The following is an 18894-nucleotide window of genomic DNA, read 5'->3' as shown; positions in this document are numbered from 1 at the left end:
GTCTTTAAATAGTAACTAAACCATTTAAGATTAAAACGAAAGTCTTTAAATAGCAACTAAACCATTTAAGATTAAAACGAATAGGTGTTAAATATATAAAATATTCGATTTTTTTTTTTTTTTAAAACATGTAATTGATAATTGATACGGTTTTATAAATCCAAGAAAAATTGTGTGAGTGAATCGCTATTCATAAGGATTTCATAGGGGACGATGGCACAAGAAAGATAAAGGGCATTTGGTCTAGTGGTATGATTCTCGCTTTGGGTGCGAGAGGTCCCGAGTTCGATTCTCGGAATGCCCCTGAAGTTCTTTCTTTTACTTACATGTTTATTTTGGACTTTGCTGCTTATCGATGAGGCTTGGGCCTAAGAGGTTGAAATATAACAGGAGTGGTGGTGGTTTGTTTTTACATTGTATCGTCCATTGCTTTTTGATAGGGCGCTGAGTCACAAGTCAAACTCATAGGCTTCGCAAATGGATTGGTTTCCACGTTTAACTAAAGAAATCAAATTCACGATCAAATCAAATAATTAATAGATCCGGCCTAAGCAGAAATGTGAACAATAATATTTCCGGAGTCAAAACGGCAACCAAAGGAGAGCATTTCAAACACATTGACAACAAATCTAACGTTACAAGAAAGGAAATTCAATGACTGGCAAAGCCATTCAATTTTATTTTATCAGTGCATGTCAAAAAGTGGGCATTTGGTCTAGTGGTATGATTCTCGCTTCGGGTGCGAGAGGTCCCGAGTTCGATTCTCGGAATGCCCCAAAAGTGAAGTAATCAGCACTGAATTGATTTTTGGGAGGAATAATATCACGAGAGAAAAAAAAAAACCAAAGAAATCTGAAAATAGACACTTAACTGCCCCCGGGCATTTGGTCTAGTGCTATGATTCTCGTTTCTCGGAATGCCCCTGCTTTCTGGCCAAACCCCATTTTTCTTTTGTTTTTTTAAAGACAAATTAAATTTTTGGCCTAGCCTCTTAGGAATACATTGTTATTTAATACAGCTCCAATCAATTTCATATGCATTTTTTAATCTTGTTTACAGGAATCACTAACCATTATCGTACGCAAAAAACTAAATAAATAAATAAAGAATCACTAACCAGTATAGTGACTTTCTGATAATTTTATATTGTTTTGAGCAATTGACCTGGTCCCGAGTCAGCTGAAGACCTGCAATGTTAGATGGTACTTCCTAATAGTTTATATCTGACAATTCATAAATGAATAGCATTAGCTAACGTGCCACCCTAGAACATAGCTGTATCCTCATTAAAGCCAGAAATATGCAAGCCAAACAATTGATTTGGCACAAACAATAAGAGATAGGAATAATTCTTTTGACTTGCATGCCGTAAAAATATTCATTTCGCTAGCAAATTCAATAACCGCATATGCAATGGTCAAATAGAGGCACTCACAAAACCCTACTTCACAAAACCCTAATTGACCATCTTCTGATAAATAGGAGACTGCTTAAGGTCACTGACCATATTTGATTTTATTTGCATGCCATAATTATCGATTATGATAGTGAATTCCAATAACCTCACATGCAATTGTCAAACAAAGATATTAATACGCTTTAATAAGAGAACCCAAATTGACAATTTTTTCATAAATAGGAGACCGATTCAGGCCCCTGGAAAAATCACCAAAACCTCAACTGTTCTGATCTCTCATTCCTGCCTAATATGCTAAATGCCGGTTCAGTATAACAAGACAACAATTGAACAAAAAAAGCTCGTTACCTATCAAGATCATTAATCAAAGCATAAGAAAACTTAAAATATGTGAACAAAGCAACGGGTTTTTTACTTGTCTGATTGTTTTTGCTTTCATACAAATGTTAGATCAAGGTACTTAACCAATCACCACAGGCAACAACTGACTGTTTTCAGCAAATAGCTCTCACATTAGATCCATTGTGACAACTTTTATGCTTAAGTCTCTAACACAGGTAACAAATGCATTACATGTTAGATTTTTTAAAACAGGACGGGAAAAAACACAGAGAAAATGAATAGAAGGAATTGGATCTAAAAATAAGAACACAAACGGGCATTTGGTCTAGTGGTATGATTCTCGCTTTGGGTGCGAGAGGTCCCGAGTTCGATTCTCGGAATGCCCCTGTTTCCTTGGCTTGTAAAATGTTATTTCTATATATAATTTATTTTTGGATGTCAATACTCTAATGAATACACTGTTGTTTCAGTTATTAATACTCCTCTAAATTCCATGTTTTACTAACTTCTTGTTGCTAGGAATCTCACTCTAAATTCCATGTATTATTAACTTCTAGTTGCCAGGAATCTCAAATCAGTATAGCTATTTACCATACCACATTTTATATGCTATAAAGTAGGTGGGGTGGTCCAAAGTCAGCTGAAGACCTGCAATATTAAAAGGTAGTAATGTATTCTTATTTTAGTTTATTTCTGACAACCTCATCAATGTTTATTGGAAATAAACACCATCTAGAAAGGCTAATATTAAGCTATAATCATATTAATAATTCAAGAAAAACGCAAGCCTGCCAAGTTCTTTTAACAAACATTACAAACTAAAAACAATCTAGAGATGCAAATACTTCAATGCAAGAAAACTGAAAGCCTGCCAAATCTTTTGCATAAACAACAAGAATGATATATATATATATATATATATTTGACTAGCATGGTATAAGTATCAATTATGATAACAAATGCAAAACCACATACAACATATTCAATGGTCAAATAAAGATAAAATTCAGATACTTATTAAGAAATTCACCAAACTTGAAGGATTCTGATCTCTCATTAAATGAGTTACCTTTCAAGATGATTTATCAAGGGGTAACACGATGGTCTAGTGGTATGATTCCTGCTTTCGGTGCGAAAGGTCCCAAGTCTGTTTCTTGGAATACCCCTACTTTATAAGCTAATTTTATTTATATTATTCGCTATACTGTATGCTAACCAGTACAGTTTTGGTTGCCATTTAATACTCATTTAATAAGTTTCATGCTTATTTTAAATTTCATTGCCAGGAATCTACTTACCAGAACAGTTCTGATATTTTAAAGGCCTGGTACTGAGTCTGCTAAGGACATGCAATATTAAACAGTGAAGTATAAATATTTATTTCTGACAATCTCACAAAATAACGGCAGATCAACACAATCTAGATACCCTAATATTACTGTGGGCATGCTAGTACATAGCTGACCTCTTTAATGCAAGAAAAATGAAATTCTACCAACATTCGGCAAAATATTGGACAATAACATCTTTTTCAAAAAGAAAATCCAAATTGACAATCTTTTTTTTTTTTTTTTTTTTTTTTTAATAATAGGAGTCATTCAAGCATCAAAAATCACCAAAATTTAAGTTGAGCTGCACAGTGTGAAATACTGACCTTTCTTATTTCTATCTACTATGCCAAATATCAAACCATGTATTGCAACACCCGACTAAATGAGCAAACAAAAGTAGCTGCATGCCAAAATAATTCAACAATGGGAAAGAAGTACTAAAGGCAACCAGCTCTCAACAGTAGTTGATGATTACTCAAATGTTGCCTTTTCATTGATGCCTGTCCAACCTTTGGAACATGTGAATAGAGGTTGATCTAGAAAACATAACACAAGAGTTTGTAATTTTGTATCTGTTAAAATTTTTGTAAATTTGAAAAGATTGCTTGCATGGAAACTAATATTTGACACCTTATAAAAGCAGCTCAACGCACTGACTCTGTGGTAATTTTCCATCATCTTCATGACATCACAATGGTCACAAACATTAAGCAATATGATAAAATACATAATTTCAGACAAATCAATCCTTAAGGCCTTTTTTTACAAGTATTTTGGTACCACACCAAGGCTGCACTATAAGCCTCAATGAAGAAAGTGGAGAAAGAAAGGTTGATCATTTATGCAACAGGAGTGACTGAACAAGAAAACAATTAAACCCTTGTTGAACATATTACTTTTAGTGCAAGCATCATTAAAGCTAGCAGCGGGCATTTGGTCTAGTGGTATGATTCTCGCTTAGGGGGCGAGAGGTCCCGAGTTCAATTCTCGGAATGCCCCACTTTTGGAAAACTAAATTGTTTTGATGATGGCTCTAATATTTTGATGATGGCCCACTACAAGACAAGTGGGCATTTGATCTAGTGGTATGATTCTCGCTTTGGGTGTGAATGGTTCTGAGTTCAATTCTCGGAATGCCCCTGCTCTCTTAGCTAATCTATGTTATTTCTATTTATTATCACTTTTTGGCTAGTAATATGCTAATGACTACAGTTTTGTTTCTGCTCTTGAATACAATCTGACAAGTTTGATATATTATTAGCTTCTTGTACATAGGAATCTCTAACCAGTACAGTTATTTATAAAATTTTAAATCCTTGGCCAGCACCAAATCAGCTGAAGGACCTACAATTTTATATTGTAATAATGTATTCACAATATTATTATTATTATTATTATTATTATTATTATTATTATTATTATTATTATTAAGATTTTTGGTAATAAGTTTTCACAATAGTTTATTTCTGACAACCTGATGAATGATTAATAAATAAAAAAATAAAAAAATAAAAATCCAGAGATGCAATACTTAGCTGTAACTGCATTAATGCCAGAAAACTGCAAGCCTGCCAATTCTTTAGCATAAACAACATGGGAAGATAATAATAACAATTATTATTATTATTTTTTACGTGCATGCTGTAAGTATCCATTTCAATAACAAATTCAAAACCACAAAGGACATATACAATGGTCAAACAAAAATAACATTCAAATACATTTATAAGTAAATCACCAAAGTTGAAGGATTCCAATCTCTCATTAAATGATTTACCTGTCAAGATGACCTATCAATGGATAACAAGACTGAAAATAAGAAATTAAATATTGGTATTTGATCTAGTGGTATGATTCTTGCTTTTGATGAGAGAGGTTCCGAGTTTATTCTTGGATAGCCCTACTTTATAAAGCTAGTTAATTTTGTTTCTACTATTCAGTTTATTTTATGCTAACTGGTACAGTTTTGGTTGCCATTTATAAGCTAAATTTATGTTAATTTTATTTATATTATTCGGTTTATTGTATGCTAATCAATACAGTTTTGACAGCCATTTAATAGTAATTTAATAAATTTCATGATTGTTTTAAATTTTATTGCCAGGAATCTACTCACCAGAACAGTGTTCTGATTGATAATTTATAAGTCTGGTCCTGAGTCAGCTTAGGACCTGCAATATTAGACAATTGACTTGGGACCTGCAATATTAAACAACGAAGTATTGATAAATTTTTATTTCTGACAATGTCACGAAATCAACACAATCTAGAGACTGTAAAAGTACCGTGGGCATGCTAGAACATAGCTTAAACCGATTAACGCAAGAAAATGAAATTCTGCCACTTTTTGGCAAAACATTGGACCAAGAACATTCTTTTTACCCAACTTGTCTAATCATTCACCTTGATAGCAAATTTGAAAACACATATGCAATGGAAACAAAGGTATAAATACTTATAGAAAGAAAATCCAAACTGGCCATCTTTTTTTCTTTCTTTTCCTTTTTCTTTTTCTTTTTCATTTTTTTTTTTTTAATAGGAGTCATTTAAGCAACTGAATCGCCAAACTTTTAAGTTGAGCTGCATTGTGTGCAATACTGATCTTTCTCATTTCTATCTTTTTATGCCAAATATCAGATCATGCATTACAACACCCAACTAAATGAGCAATCAAAAGTAGTTGCATGTAAAAATAATTCAACAATGGGAAAGAAATACTAAAAGGCAACCAGCTCTCAATGGTAGATGATGATTACTCAAACGTTACCTTGTCATCGATGCCTGTCCAACCTTTGAAACATGAGAACTGAGGTTGATCTAGACAACATATGATTGTCCTTTTGTATCTAGGTTAAAATTTTTGTTTTGAAACAGCATCTTACGCCTTATAAAAGCAGCCCAATGTACTGACTGTATTGTAATTTTCCATCATCTTGATGACACCATGATACCCAGCAGTATGATAAAATACATAATTTCAGAAAATCAACCCGTAATGCATTTTTAAGAGTGTTTTGATACAACACCAAGGCTGCATTATAAGGTTGATCATTAATGCAACAGGAGTGCCTGACCAAGAAAAGAACGAAACCCTTGTTGAGCATATTACTTTTAGTACAAACATTATTAAAGCCAGTGGTGGGCATTTGGTCTAGTGGTATGTCACAAGTTCAATCTCGGAATGCCCCACTTTTGGACAACTGAATCATTTTGACCATATCTCTTATATTCGGTCCTTAGTCACAACTTTTATAATTAATCCTCTAACATAGGCAGCAATTGCAGCACATGTTGAATTTCTTGAAACAAGACATGTAGATGGGGTGAGGGAAAGGGGAGGGAACTTCAAGACAAAAACGGAAGAAGTAAACACTACAAAACAAGTGGGCATTTGGTCTAGTGGTATGATTCTCGCTTTGGGTGCGAGAGGTCCCGAGTTCGATTCTCGGAATGCCCCTTTTTTCTTAGCTAATCAAATGTTATTTCTATATATAATTTATTTTTGGATGGTAATATTCTAATAAAATACAGTTTTGGTTCAGTTATTTAATACAGCCCTAACAAGTTTGATGTATTGTTAGCTTCTTATGACCAGGAATCTGGACCAGTACAGTTATTTATGATATTTGAATTCTTTACGTAGGTAGGCTAGTAACACGTCAGCTGAAAACATGCATTATTTGATGGTAATTATGCATTCACAATAGTTTAATTCTGACAACCTCATGAATGATAGACAAATAAAAACAATCTAGAGATGTAAATACTTAGCTGTAACTGCATTAATGCCAGAAAAATTCAAGCCTGCCAATACTTGAGCATAAACAACATGAGAATATATATATATATATATATATTTTATTTATTTTCTGATTAGCATGATTTAAGTATCCATTTTGATAACAAATTCAAAACCACATATGCAATGATCAAATAAGGATAAAATTCAAATACAATTAACAAGGAAACCAGAAGTGACCATCTTTTCATAAATAGGAGGCCGGTTTAAGCCAATTCCCCCAAAAAAAAAAAAAAATGGAGACTAATTTAAGCCACACAAAAATGACCATTCTTTAAGGATTCTGATCTTTCATTCCTGCCTAATATGCCAAATATCATTCTAATTATCAAAACAGCAGACCAAATAAATACAACAGAGAAACTAGTTATCTGTCAAGATGATTTATCAATGGATAACAAGGCTAAAAAGCAACCAGCTCTGAACTCCAAGTGATAATTACTTAAAAATTATTTTTTTCTACAATGCCTGTAAAAATTTAAAATATGTGAATAGAGCAACAGATTACTTCAGAAGATTTATATTCGGAGCTGATCTATAAAGCATAATGTAACATGTTATCAATCTTTTTATCTTTTATTTTCAGTAAATTTTAAAAATTTCACTTGCATTGAAAATAACATTTTAACATCTTGTCAATAGAATTGTAATTTTACCTAATATTGATGGAATCAGAATATGGTTACCAGAAACAAGCAGTAAGACATAGTACATTTGGATAATCACTCTAATTTAGTCAACATCAAGGCCAAATCTGCATAAAAAGTCTCTAGGAATAAAGAAGAAAAAATATAGATGTTCATAAAAGAAACAGGAGAGACCAGACAAGCAAAAGAAATTAATTAATTCCTCTTTGAACATACTAATTGTAATTTAAACATCAGCAAAGCCAGCAATGGGCATTTGGTCTAGTGGTATGATTCTCGCTTTGGGTGCGAGAGGTCCCGAGTTCGATTCTCGGAATGCCCCACTTCTCAGGAAGGTTTATATTAACTTTGATTTAATTTTTGGTAACAATCTACCCTTCCTTATAGTTTTCAGTTTTCTTATTTTATAATGCATTCTGCACATGTTGGCCCAGCCCTATATCAGTTAAGGACGTAAAATACTAAATATTCTTATAAAATTATTCTGATATGAGTTCAATAACATAGGGAAAAACAATCTATTGACACTTACATTGATGTGGCCATGCCAAAGGCATACTTGTTATCTCATTGCTATCAGAAATGAAACCCTGCCAGTCACACTCATGATGCTTTCAACCAGGAACATTGGTTTTGTGCACATGTTGTAAACATCCATCTCAACACCAAATTCAATTACTGAATCTCTTATGGCCTAACAAAGGTAGACAGAACAAGATTTTATGAAAATGTAGATTTCACCTCTCACAACTATAAAGCTGATTTCAGATCAGTGGCAGAAAAGTAACTTAAGTTGCACCATTCAGCTCTCTTTCTTTTTTCAGTCATTCAGTGCTTGGAATTAAATAAAGATCTCAATTTAGCCTTCCCCTGGCTCATATTTAAATCTGGTGATCTATTCTAGCATCACATGTGTACAATAACTGAATCCTTAAACTAGTCCAGACACTTCATCAGTGGGTAAGAAGCAACATGGTTTTGAACTTTCAAAAACTGGGAAATCATAATTTAAAATTGATATCTTAAGGTTCATGAATCATGATTTAAAAATGTAACTCATAAGTGGGCATTTGGTCTAGTGGTATGATTCTCGCTTTGGGTGCGAGAGGTCCCGAGTTCGATTCTCGGAATGCCCCTGCTTCATTAGCTAATTTTATGCTAATTTTATTTATGCTTGGTCAGTTATATGCGAATTGGTATGGTTTTGTTGCTGTTTAATACCAATTTATAAGTTTCATGGTTATTTTAACATTGTCCCGGAATCTACTCACCAGTACAGTTTAGTAATTCAGTTCCAATATTTTATAGGCTTTAAACAAGTGACCTCGTCCTGAGTCAGCTTAGGACCTGCCTTATTAGAGACTAAAGTATTCATATATTTTTATTTCTGACAACCACATAAATAAACAGCAAATGACCATCATCTAGAGACCCTAATATTTTTGTGCCCATGCTAGAACATAGCTGCAACCCCAAGACCACATTAATGCCAGAAATATGAAATTCTGCCACTATTTGGCATAAACATTTGACTAGAACGTTTTTTTCACTCACATTGTTTAAGTATCAGAACTGATAGCAAGTTCAAAACAAATATGCAATGGAAACAAAGGTACAAATTGATTGTGAAAAGAAAATCCAAATTAACCATCTTTTATAAAGAGGCGATCATTTAGACAACTGAAATCACCAAAAATTTAAGTTGAGCTGCACCATGTGGAATACTGATCTTTCTCAATTTTATCTACCATGCCAAATATCAGACCAACTATTATAACAACTGACCAAATAAGCACAGTAGTTACATGTGAAAATGATTCAACAATGAGAAAGAAGTATCATAGAGCAACAAGCTCTAAATAGTAGATGATCATTATTAAAATGTTACCTTTTCATTGATGCCTGTCCAAGTTTTGAAACATAGGAATAGAGGTTGATCTGGGAAACATAATACAATATTCTGTCATTTTGTATCTATGTTGAAAATTTTGTCAATTTGAAAAGACTCATTTGCACTGAAACCACATTTTACACCTTACGGAAGCAGCTCAACCTATTGACCATACTGCAATTTATTATTGATCACATAATGATAGTCACAAACAACTAGCATGATAAAATACATAAAGCCAGACAGATCACCACCTGATGCATTTTTACAAGTATTTTGATACAACACCAAGGCCGCATTATAAGCCACAATGAAGAAAACAGAGAAGGAAAGGTTGATCATTAAATCAACCAGAGTGACTGGACCAAAAAAAAATTAAACCCTTGTTGAACGAATTACTTTCAGTACAAACATCGCTAAACCCAGAAGTGGGCATTTGGTCTAGTGGTATGATTCTCGCTTAGGGTGCGAGAGGTCCCGAGTTCAATTCTCGGAATGCCCCACTTTTGGACAACTTTCAAAATAATTTTATTATTATTTTTATTATTTTTTTATAGGAATCTAGTAAGCCTTAAGAATTTTGTTTTCTTATATTTTAATGCTTTGAGAAGGATAGACCTGCAGTATTTTTATAGTAGCAAGTCCATATAAAATAAAATTTTGACAAGCTTTCTAATATTGAAGTGCAAAACAAGCTGTAGAGACTTGTACTGTGGTTAACATGCCATGTTATTTCATTGCTACCAGAAAAATAGAACCCTGCAAGCCATTCTAACATGACACTTTCAAACAAGAACATTGCGTTTATTCACACATCCTAAACATCCATTTCCATACCAAATGCAATTTCTGAAACTTTTAAACTTGTAAGATCTAAGAAAGGTATGCAGAACAAGATTTAATGAAGAAACATAGGTGTGTTACCTTCTTTCACCCATGAAGCAAATTAAGTTTGCAGCAACACAGAGCTTTAAGTTGCATGATTCCAAGTCAAAGGATTTTGGTCTTCCTCCCCTGTTCATGTTTAAATCTGACGATCTATTCTAGCATCTAATTAATACAAAAACCAAATAATTAACCTGTCCAGACACTCATTAGTGAGAGAGAAGTGAAATGGTAACGAACTTCTAAATACTGGGAAAATATAATCTAAAGACAATATCTTAAAGTTCATCATATCATGATTTAAAAATGTAAGTCAGCAATGGGCATTTGGTCTAGTGGTATGATTCTCGCTTTGGGTGCGAGAGGTCCTGAGTTCGATTCTCAGAATGCCCCACTTCTCGGAAACTTTTATGTTATCTTTAATTAATTTTTGGAAAAATCTACTCTGCCTTATACTTATAGTTTTCAGTTTTCTTATTTTATAATGCGTTCTATGCAGGGGACATGGCCTTGTACCAGTTAAGGACGTGAAATATTAAATAATACTGAACCCATATAAAATTACTTCCGACATGATTTCAATAACCAAAGGCCAAAACAAGCTATTGACACTTATATTGATTTGGTCATGCCAAAGGCATACTTGTTATCTCATTGCTACCAGAAATGAAACACCCTGTCAGTCACATTCATGAAACTCTCAGCCAGGAATATTGTGTTTGTGCACATGTTGTAAACATCCATGTCAAAACTAAATTCAATCACTGAATCTGTTATGGCGTAACAAAGGTAAACATAACAAGATTTTATGAAGAATGTAGGTGTCACTTTTCATACCTAAGGAGCTGTTTCTGGTCAGTGGCAGAATCACATAACTTAAATTGCAGCATTCCAAGTCAAAGGATTTTGATCCTTCTCCCCTGGCTAATATTGAAATCTGGACATCTATTTTAGCATCACATGAATACAATAACTGAAGCATTAACTTGTCCAGAAACTTCATCAGTGGATAAGAAGTAAAAAGGTTATGGACTTTAGAAAACTGAGAAATCATTATTTAAAATTGATATTTAAGGTTCATGAGTCACGATTTGAAAACATAACTCATAAGTGGGCACTTGGTCTAGTTGTATGATTCTCGCTTTGAGAGCAAGAGGTCCCGATTTTGATTCTCAGATTGCCCCCGCTTTATTAGCTAATTTTATGTTAACTTTATTTATGTTTGGTTTGGTGTCTAGACCTGGTATAGTTTTGTTGTTATTTCATACTAGTATAAAAGTTTCACGCTTATTTTAAATTTTATTTCCCGGAATCTACTCACCAGTATGGTTCAGTTCCGATATTTTATAGGCTTTAAGCAAGTGGCCGGGTCCTGAGTTAGCTTAGACCTGCAATATTAGAGAGTAAAGCATTCATAAACTTTTAGTCCAGACAACCACATAAATTAGCAGTAAATGAACACAATCTAGAGACCCCAATAGTAATGTGCCCATGCTAGAATATAGCTGTAAACCCATTAATGCCAGAAAAATGAAATTCTGCCAATATTGCAATAAACATTCAACAAGAACTTCTTTTTCTTTTCTTTTTTTTATCGCATTTGCCTAAGTCTCGATTTTGATAGCAAATTTGAAAACACATATGCAGTGGATAATGAAGGTACAAATACATTTTAAAAAGAAAAATCACATTGACCATCTTTTCTTAACAATTTTTTTTTTTTTAAAGGGAGATAATTTAGGCAGCTGAAATCACCGAAATTTAAGTTGAGCTGTGCTGGGTGCAGTACTGATCTTTCTTATTTCCATCTACTATGCCAAACATTAGACCAAATATTACAACACCATACAAAATGAGCATATAAAAGTAGTTGCATGTGAAAAAGATTGACAATGGGAAAGAATAATTAAAAAGCAACCAGCACTAAACATTAGATGATCTTACTCAAATGTTACCTGTCCATTGAAGCCTGTCCAAATTTGGAAACATGTGAACAGACGTTGATATAGAAAACATAACATAAAACCAATATTTGACACCTTATAAAAGCAGCTCAATGCATTCACTGTATTGTAATTTTCCATAATGTTGACAACATCATGGTAGTCACCACCCAGCAGTAAAATAAAAGACATAATTTCAGATAGATCACTCATTGACCAATTTTTTTACAAGTGTTTTGATATAACACCAAGGCTGCCTTATAAGCCTCAATGAAGAAAGTAGAGAAGGAAAAGTTGATCATTAAAGCAACCAGAGTGACCGCACAAGGGAGGGCCAAAAAAAAAAAGGTGGGGAAAAGAAATAAACCCTTGAACATATTACTTTCAGTACAACATCGCTAAAGCCAGAGGCGGGCATTGGTCTAGTGGTATGATTCCCACTTAGGGTGCGAGAGATCCCAAGTTCAATTCTTGGAATGCTCCACTTAAAATAATTTTACTTTATTATTATTATTATTTATAGGAATCGTGTAATCCTTAAGCTTTTTAGTTATCTTATTTTTTAATGCTTTAAGCGGGGCAGACCTGCAGTATTTTTACGGTAGTAAGTCCATATAAAATAAAATTTTGACAAGCTTTCAATAATAAAGTGCAAAACAAGCTATAAAGACTTGTATTGTGGTGGCCATGCCATGTTATCTCGTTGCTACAAGAAAAATGAAGAGCCCTGCGTTAAAACAAGAACATTGCGTTTATTCACATGTTCTAAACACCATATCCAATTTCTGAAACTTTTATTACCTAGTAAAGGCACACAGAACAAGGTTTACTGAAGAAACATAGGTGTCTTACCTTTTTTACCCAATAAGCATGCCAAGTTTGCTGAATCACAAAGATGCATCATTCCAAGTCAAGGATTTCAGTCTTCTTCCCCTGGCGCATTTTTAAATCTGACAATCTATTCTAACATCAAATAAATACACAACCAAATTATTAACCTGTTCAGACACTTCATCAGTGGATAAGAATTGAAAGGGCAACAAACTTCTAAATACCAGAATTATAATCTAAAATTGGCAACATCTTAAGTTTCATCAGTATCATGATTTAAAAATGTAGGTAAGTAATGGGAATTTGGTCTAGTGGTATGATTCTCGCTTTGGGTGTGAGAGGTCCCGAGTTCGATTCTCGGAATGCTCCACTTCAGTCAACAATTTTAATGTTAAATTTGTATTAGTTTTCCTAGGAATAACCTAATTCATATAGTTTTTAGTTCTCTTATTTTAAACACCTAAAGTCAGGCATATGTCACCCTGACTCAGTTGAGATCTCAATCTTAGATAGTACTGAACCCATAAATTCATTCTGAGAAGATTCATACAATGAAATGCAAAGAAAATAAAGGTAAAGCCACTTGCAATAAGGAAGCCATGCTAAAACATAGTTGCAATCAGAAAATGCAATCCTACTAGCCACATTTTGGCAGTACTTTAAAACAGGAATACGTATATATATATATATATATATGTTAATTACCTGCCACAAACATCCATTTTAATAGGAAATTCAATTATCAAAGTTGCTATGGCTTAACAAAGACTCATAGGTGTATGCCCTTTATGTAAGGAATTGATTTCAGGTGAGCTGCATACCTATAAGTTCTGCTGCTCTTGGGAAAAAGGTTTTGATTTTGCTCAGGCTTCCAGATAATTTCATTTAGCCAAATATTCAATACATAACTAATCCACTAACCTTTCCAGACACTTCTCCAAAGGGAAAGAAGTAAAATGTGTCTAACTTTTTGCACTGAAATATTATAACCTCAAACTGATATCTTAAGGTTCATAAATATCCTGATCAATTTTTGCTTGCTAAGAACATGAACATAATGAATTACTGGTTTAAAAATAATTAGCAGGTGATACATTTAATCCTGTGTCCAAATTCTGAATATGGTTCAGCAAACTGTGAGGCTTAGATAACTTATAAGGTTGAAGTGCATAGAAATTTTTTGTGGTTCAGAATTTCCCAACAAATTAAATTGCTCATCTTAACTTCATTATCAACAGTCCAGCCATGGCTGCAACCAAAACAAAAACACTTGATCATAGAGTAAGAATAGCAAGGATCAGTCAGACCGTAACGAGGATGGTGGTTTGAAAAGAAACTATGGAAGAAACCCAGAATAAAACCGATGTTACTTAGAATGAATCATATGTCGAGAGTAATCAAAGTGTTAACATAAAATATGCTAAATTCATTCAAACCACCTAGATAACCATACTAATGAAAGTGAGAAGTGAAGAACATGAGGCCACTGAGACCCATACTGACACAGTAGCAATCAAACTTCAATTAAGATATCAATGTACACAATTTACCCAAAGTTCTGCAACCTTCAATCAAAGTTCTGCAATCTTATGATTAAGATCATAAAGGGATGCCTGGATAAAACCTGAAACCTTGTGTTCACATTGTGCCCAAACCCTAACTAAACCATTCCATATTGTGTGCAACAGCAAGAGCTATGGTGTCAGCCAAAAATTGAAGCTCTGAGTGTTTCAATTACTCAATCAGGTTGAGCCAACAAAATTATTAAAGAAAAATGCATAACTTCAATGTACAATAAACATAGTCATGAACTGTGAAATAATCATATTCAACCACATGACTATAAACTTTCCAAAGCAAACCTACTCCATGAATAGTATTCACCAAAAAAATTTTAAAAATGGCAAGCATTAAATTATCATCGACCTACCCTAATCTAGTCCCAAATTTCGTTTCTGAATCCGCATACGAAATTCAATTTCGAAAACGGCAAAAAAAATAAATAAATAAAAAATAGCATGGCCAAACAATAAATTTGCGAAACAGGAATAATCAAATCGTACCATAAAAAATCTAAAATTACTTGTTTCTTACTACTTCGAATTTTCACTTCTCGCTCCTAAAATCAGTTAGAATTCTTATATATATATATATATATATATATATAAAGAAATTAAAATTAAAATTTAAGATATTAAGCTTAACACTTTAATCACTGACCTCTACCACCATACACGTGGCTCGTCAAATAGTAGAAATACAGTTGAATAGGATGGCTACTGATACTGTGCAGCAGCTTTGAGGCTGCCCAGAAAAAAACAACGGATAGCTAAATAAGAGAAAGTACAAAGAGAAAAGAAATTTTTTCGAAACTATTGCATGCACTTTCCTATAGTGAATGAGCTAGTGAAATCTATTTTCTTCCTCTTTCCTGAGAACCAAACAAGACTGGGAGAATCATCATTTTAATAATAAAATAAAAGAAAAAGAGAATTTCGTGGCCGGTTTTACGCCAAAAAGAACAGGAGGGACCAATCCCTCCAAAACATTCTGTTTTTTATCCTTTCGCGCCGCGTGCATCGTTTTTTGAAAGTTTATCGAAACACGGATTTTTTATTCTTATTCTCATTATTATAAATACTAGCATTTTTGCATGCATATTATATCTAATAATCATAAATAATTTTAAAAATAATTTATAATAATTAATTATATTTTAAAATTTTATTATTATTAAATATATTTGAGTTTTTTTTTTTCAAATGTATATTATAAAAGATTATTAAAAACTGTAAAGTTGACTTACATGTAATGCTGTATAATTATAAAATTTAAATTTAAAAATATTTTTCAATATAATATTTTTCATATATAAAATTTTTTTTATCTAATTCTTTTTTATTTTTAAATTTAAATTTAAATTCATTTATATAATTTAATTTTAATTTTAATTTATTTAAATAATATTTTTCATCTATAAAATTTAAATTTAAATTCAAAAATAATTTGATTTCTTGCAAATAATTTATTTTCATATATTAAATACTCATAATATAATTAAATTAATTAATTAATATTATTATTAGTTAATATTATTGTATATTAATATTATCATAATTTTAAGCATTTGTTTCCGTTATTAACATATATATATATATATATATATATATTTATATATATATATAGATAAATACATCTTAAATATTTTTTAAAATATATTATTCGACATAAATTTATTGGTAAGAAAATCAATCTTATTACTATCTTATTATTAGTTATCGTATTTTAATATTATTATTTTATGATAAAATTCCATTTATTACATATCTATATATAAACATGTATTAATTTATGAAATTATTATGTGAAATATTTTAATAATAAGAAAATATTTTGTTACATATATATTTTTTACTTTATATTTTAAAATTTAAAAAAAATTAAATAAGAAAATCAATTTTATTATTAATTTATTTATGATTATATATATTTTGAGGATATCAAATAAAAATATCAATTTTATAATTGAAATTTATATATTAGAATATTGAAATTCATTTATTACATATATTCATATATATATATATGAATATGTATTAGTATATGGAATTTTTATGTGAAATATATTTAATAAAAATAATATATTTTATTATATAATAAATAAAGATATTAATTTCATTATCAATTATTATATATAAAATTTTATTATTTTGTAATAAATAAATATAAAAACTAATAAAAATATTTATATTTAGATTATAAATTTTTTTAATATTTTCTTATAAGTATATAAAATTTATGTCTCAAATTTGAATACATATAATATTCTTTATCATTGTTTTTGTCTTTTTGTATTTATATTATTTACTGAGAATATAATTTGAATATATATATATATATATTATATACAATATTATTTGCTATATATTTATTATCATAATCTTAAAATTATCTTTTGAACACAAAGCACATTTTAAAAATTTTTGGGAAAATATTTTTAAAATGCATTATTTACCTTAAATTTCTTGATAAGGCAATCGATATCATTATTAATTACTATATTTTAATCTGACTATTTATAATATAATTCAATTTATAAGTATATGTATATGAATATGTATTAGTATATGGAAATTTTAGGTAAAATATATTAGTAATAAGAAAATCATTTATTATATACATGTTTTTTATCTTGTCTTCTAAGATTAAAAATAATAATAATAATTCCATTATTAATTTATTTCTATTTACGTAGATTTTAAACATATAAAATAAGAAGATCGATCTTATAATTGAAATCTATAAATTGAGATATTGAAATTTCATTTATCATATATATATATATATATATTATAATAATGAGAAAAATATTTTGATGAATTATCATTGACAAAATAAAATATAAATGGTAGCTGACCATATATATATATGTTATTATAATTTTAATATTATCTTTTAAATGCAACTTAAAAAAAATTATATTTATATATGTAAATCATTTTAAGCGTTTGTTTCCTTTGTTAATACGTATATATATAAAGATTGATCTAGTTATCGCATTTTAATCTTGTTATTTTATAATGAAATTCCATTTATTATCTATCCATATATGAATATGTATCAGTTTGTAAAATTATTATGTAAAATATTTTAATAATAAGAAAATATTTTATTACATACATGTTTAATAAAAATAACTAATAAAAATATCTTATTTAATAAATAAAAAAGCCAATAAAAAGTAACTATTATATATTTTGGATAAATTTATGCATCAATAAATTTATGTGACAAACAATGCTTACAAATCACATAATTATGAAAATGGGTGATTTCGTTGGTAAATTGATATTTATCCTCAAGTAAAATAATTAAAATTTAAATAGTTTTAGGGTTAATTAAATAAGACAACATTTTCTTTATTAATAGTTAATTTTTTTTATTTTAGTTTTATATTTTTTAAATAGATATTATTAAAATATATATTATGCCACAGTTAAGCCATAATTCCGTTATAATATATGTACGTATATATTTAGGCTATAATTCCGTTATATTATACATTAGGCCATCTAATAGTAAGCCATATATATGTATATTAATTAGACCATAAATATATATTTGGTAAATAAGATAGATAAAAGTAAATCAATAATCAATGATTCATCGTTAGAAGCATCTTCTATTTTTTAAAGAGTTTCTACATTATGTTTTGATTCAGAATCGTCAATTTCAATTAAAAATCCATAACATGGCTCATGTATATATTTATGATTAACATGATCATGTTTAAGATCTATCAAAAAAGAATAAATTGAAATTAAATAAAAAAAATTAATAACTAAAATAGGAATATGAAAAAATAAAAACAAATAAAATATTGAATACCAAAATTTTAAATAACCAGAAGGTGTCACTTACTAATTTATAACTATATATGTTTAACTTATTTAGTAAATAAAATAAAATCAAATATTTGATGTCAAAGTGCATTTTAGTAGACATTGTTAAAATATATATTAGGCCATAATTCCATTATAATATATATGTATATATTTAGACCTTAATTTCGTTATAATATATGTATATATTTTAGGCCATATATATGCATAATTCTGTTATAATATATATATATATATATATTAATTAGGCTATAACTATATATTTGGTAAATAAGATAAAATCAAATATTTTTAATTTATTTCAAATTTATTATCATATGTAATTTTATGAATTATTTAATAGTTATGAATATTTACATCAAAAATTAATTTTACATATATTTGGTTATATCCATAAAATATAAGA

At 30.2% G+C, this 18894-nt stretch overlaps 1 long non-coding RNA gene and 10 other non-coding genes across 34 annotated transcripts; 10 read left to right on the top strand and 1 right to left on the bottom strand.

The window, feature by feature from the left end:
• The first annotated feature begins 232 nt into the window (after nucleotides 1-232).
• TRNAP-UGG (transfer RNA proline (anticodon UGG)) lies at nucleotides 233-304 on the top strand. The gene has a single exon. It is a non-coding gene; the product is annotated as a tRNA-Pro (tRNA).
• A 400-nt stretch (nucleotides 305-704) lies between these two features.
• On the top strand, nucleotides 705-776 carry TRNAP-CGG (transfer RNA proline (anticodon CGG)). The gene has a single exon. It is a non-coding gene; the product is annotated as a tRNA-Pro (tRNA).
• Nucleotides 777-853: 77 nt separating this feature from the next.
• On the bottom strand, nucleotides 854-15680 carry LOC107426940 (uncharacterized). Of its 24 annotated transcripts, none has more exons than XR_009640864.1 (6): nucleotides 13108-15143; nucleotides 10352-12982; nucleotides 9425-9474; nucleotides 5858-8230; nucleotides 5207-5289; nucleotides 854-4867 (listed from the first exon to the last, which is right to left on the bottom strand). It is a non-coding gene; the product is annotated as an uncharacterized LOC107426940 (long non-coding RNA). The 24 variants fall into 24 exon arrangements; XR_009640865.1 differs by having other exon boundaries at nucleotides 854-2407; XR_009640868.1 differs by having other exon boundaries at nucleotides 854-8230; nucleotides 10352-11257; nucleotides 11634-11700; nucleotides 12068-12982.
• Nucleotides 2074-2145, top strand: TRNAP-UGG (transfer RNA proline (anticodon UGG)). The gene has a single exon. It is a non-coding gene; the product is annotated as a tRNA-Pro (tRNA).
• On the top strand, nucleotides 4018-4089 carry TRNAP-AGG (transfer RNA proline (anticodon AGG)). Its single transcript has one exon. It is a non-coding gene; the product is annotated as a tRNA-Pro (tRNA).
• Nucleotides 6476-6547, top strand: TRNAP-UGG (transfer RNA proline (anticodon UGG)). Its single transcript has one exon. It is a non-coding gene; the product is annotated as a tRNA-Pro (tRNA).
• TRNAP-UGG (transfer RNA proline (anticodon UGG)) lies at nucleotides 7787-7858 on the top strand. Its single transcript has one exon. It is a non-coding gene; the product is annotated as a tRNA-Pro (tRNA).
• Nucleotides 8601-8672, top strand: TRNAP-UGG (transfer RNA proline (anticodon UGG)). Its single transcript has one exon. It is a non-coding gene; the product is annotated as a tRNA-Pro (tRNA).
• TRNAP-AGG (transfer RNA proline (anticodon AGG)) lies at nucleotides 9858-9929 on the top strand. Its single transcript has one exon. It is a non-coding gene; the product is annotated as a tRNA-Pro (tRNA).
• Nucleotides 10634-10705, top strand: TRNAP-UGG (transfer RNA proline (anticodon UGG)). Its single transcript has one exon. It is a non-coding gene; the product is annotated as a tRNA-Pro (tRNA).
• TRNAP-UGG (transfer RNA proline (anticodon UGG)) lies at nucleotides 13384-13456 on the top strand. The gene has a single exon. It is a non-coding gene; the product is annotated as a tRNA-Pro (tRNA).
• Nucleotides 15681-18894: the final 3214 nt, after the last annotated feature.

The sequence above is a fragment of the Ziziphus jujuba genome, chromosome 9 (assembly GCF_031755915.1).
Source record: "Ziziphus jujuba cultivar Dongzao chromosome 9, ASM3175591v1".
NCBI classification, from domain to species: domain Eukaryota; kingdom Viridiplantae; phylum Streptophyta; class Magnoliopsida; order Rosales; family Rhamnaceae; genus Ziziphus; species Ziziphus jujuba.
Note: the sequence above shows the minus strand (reverse complement) of the source record. Positions and strands in the feature narration are given on the sequence as shown.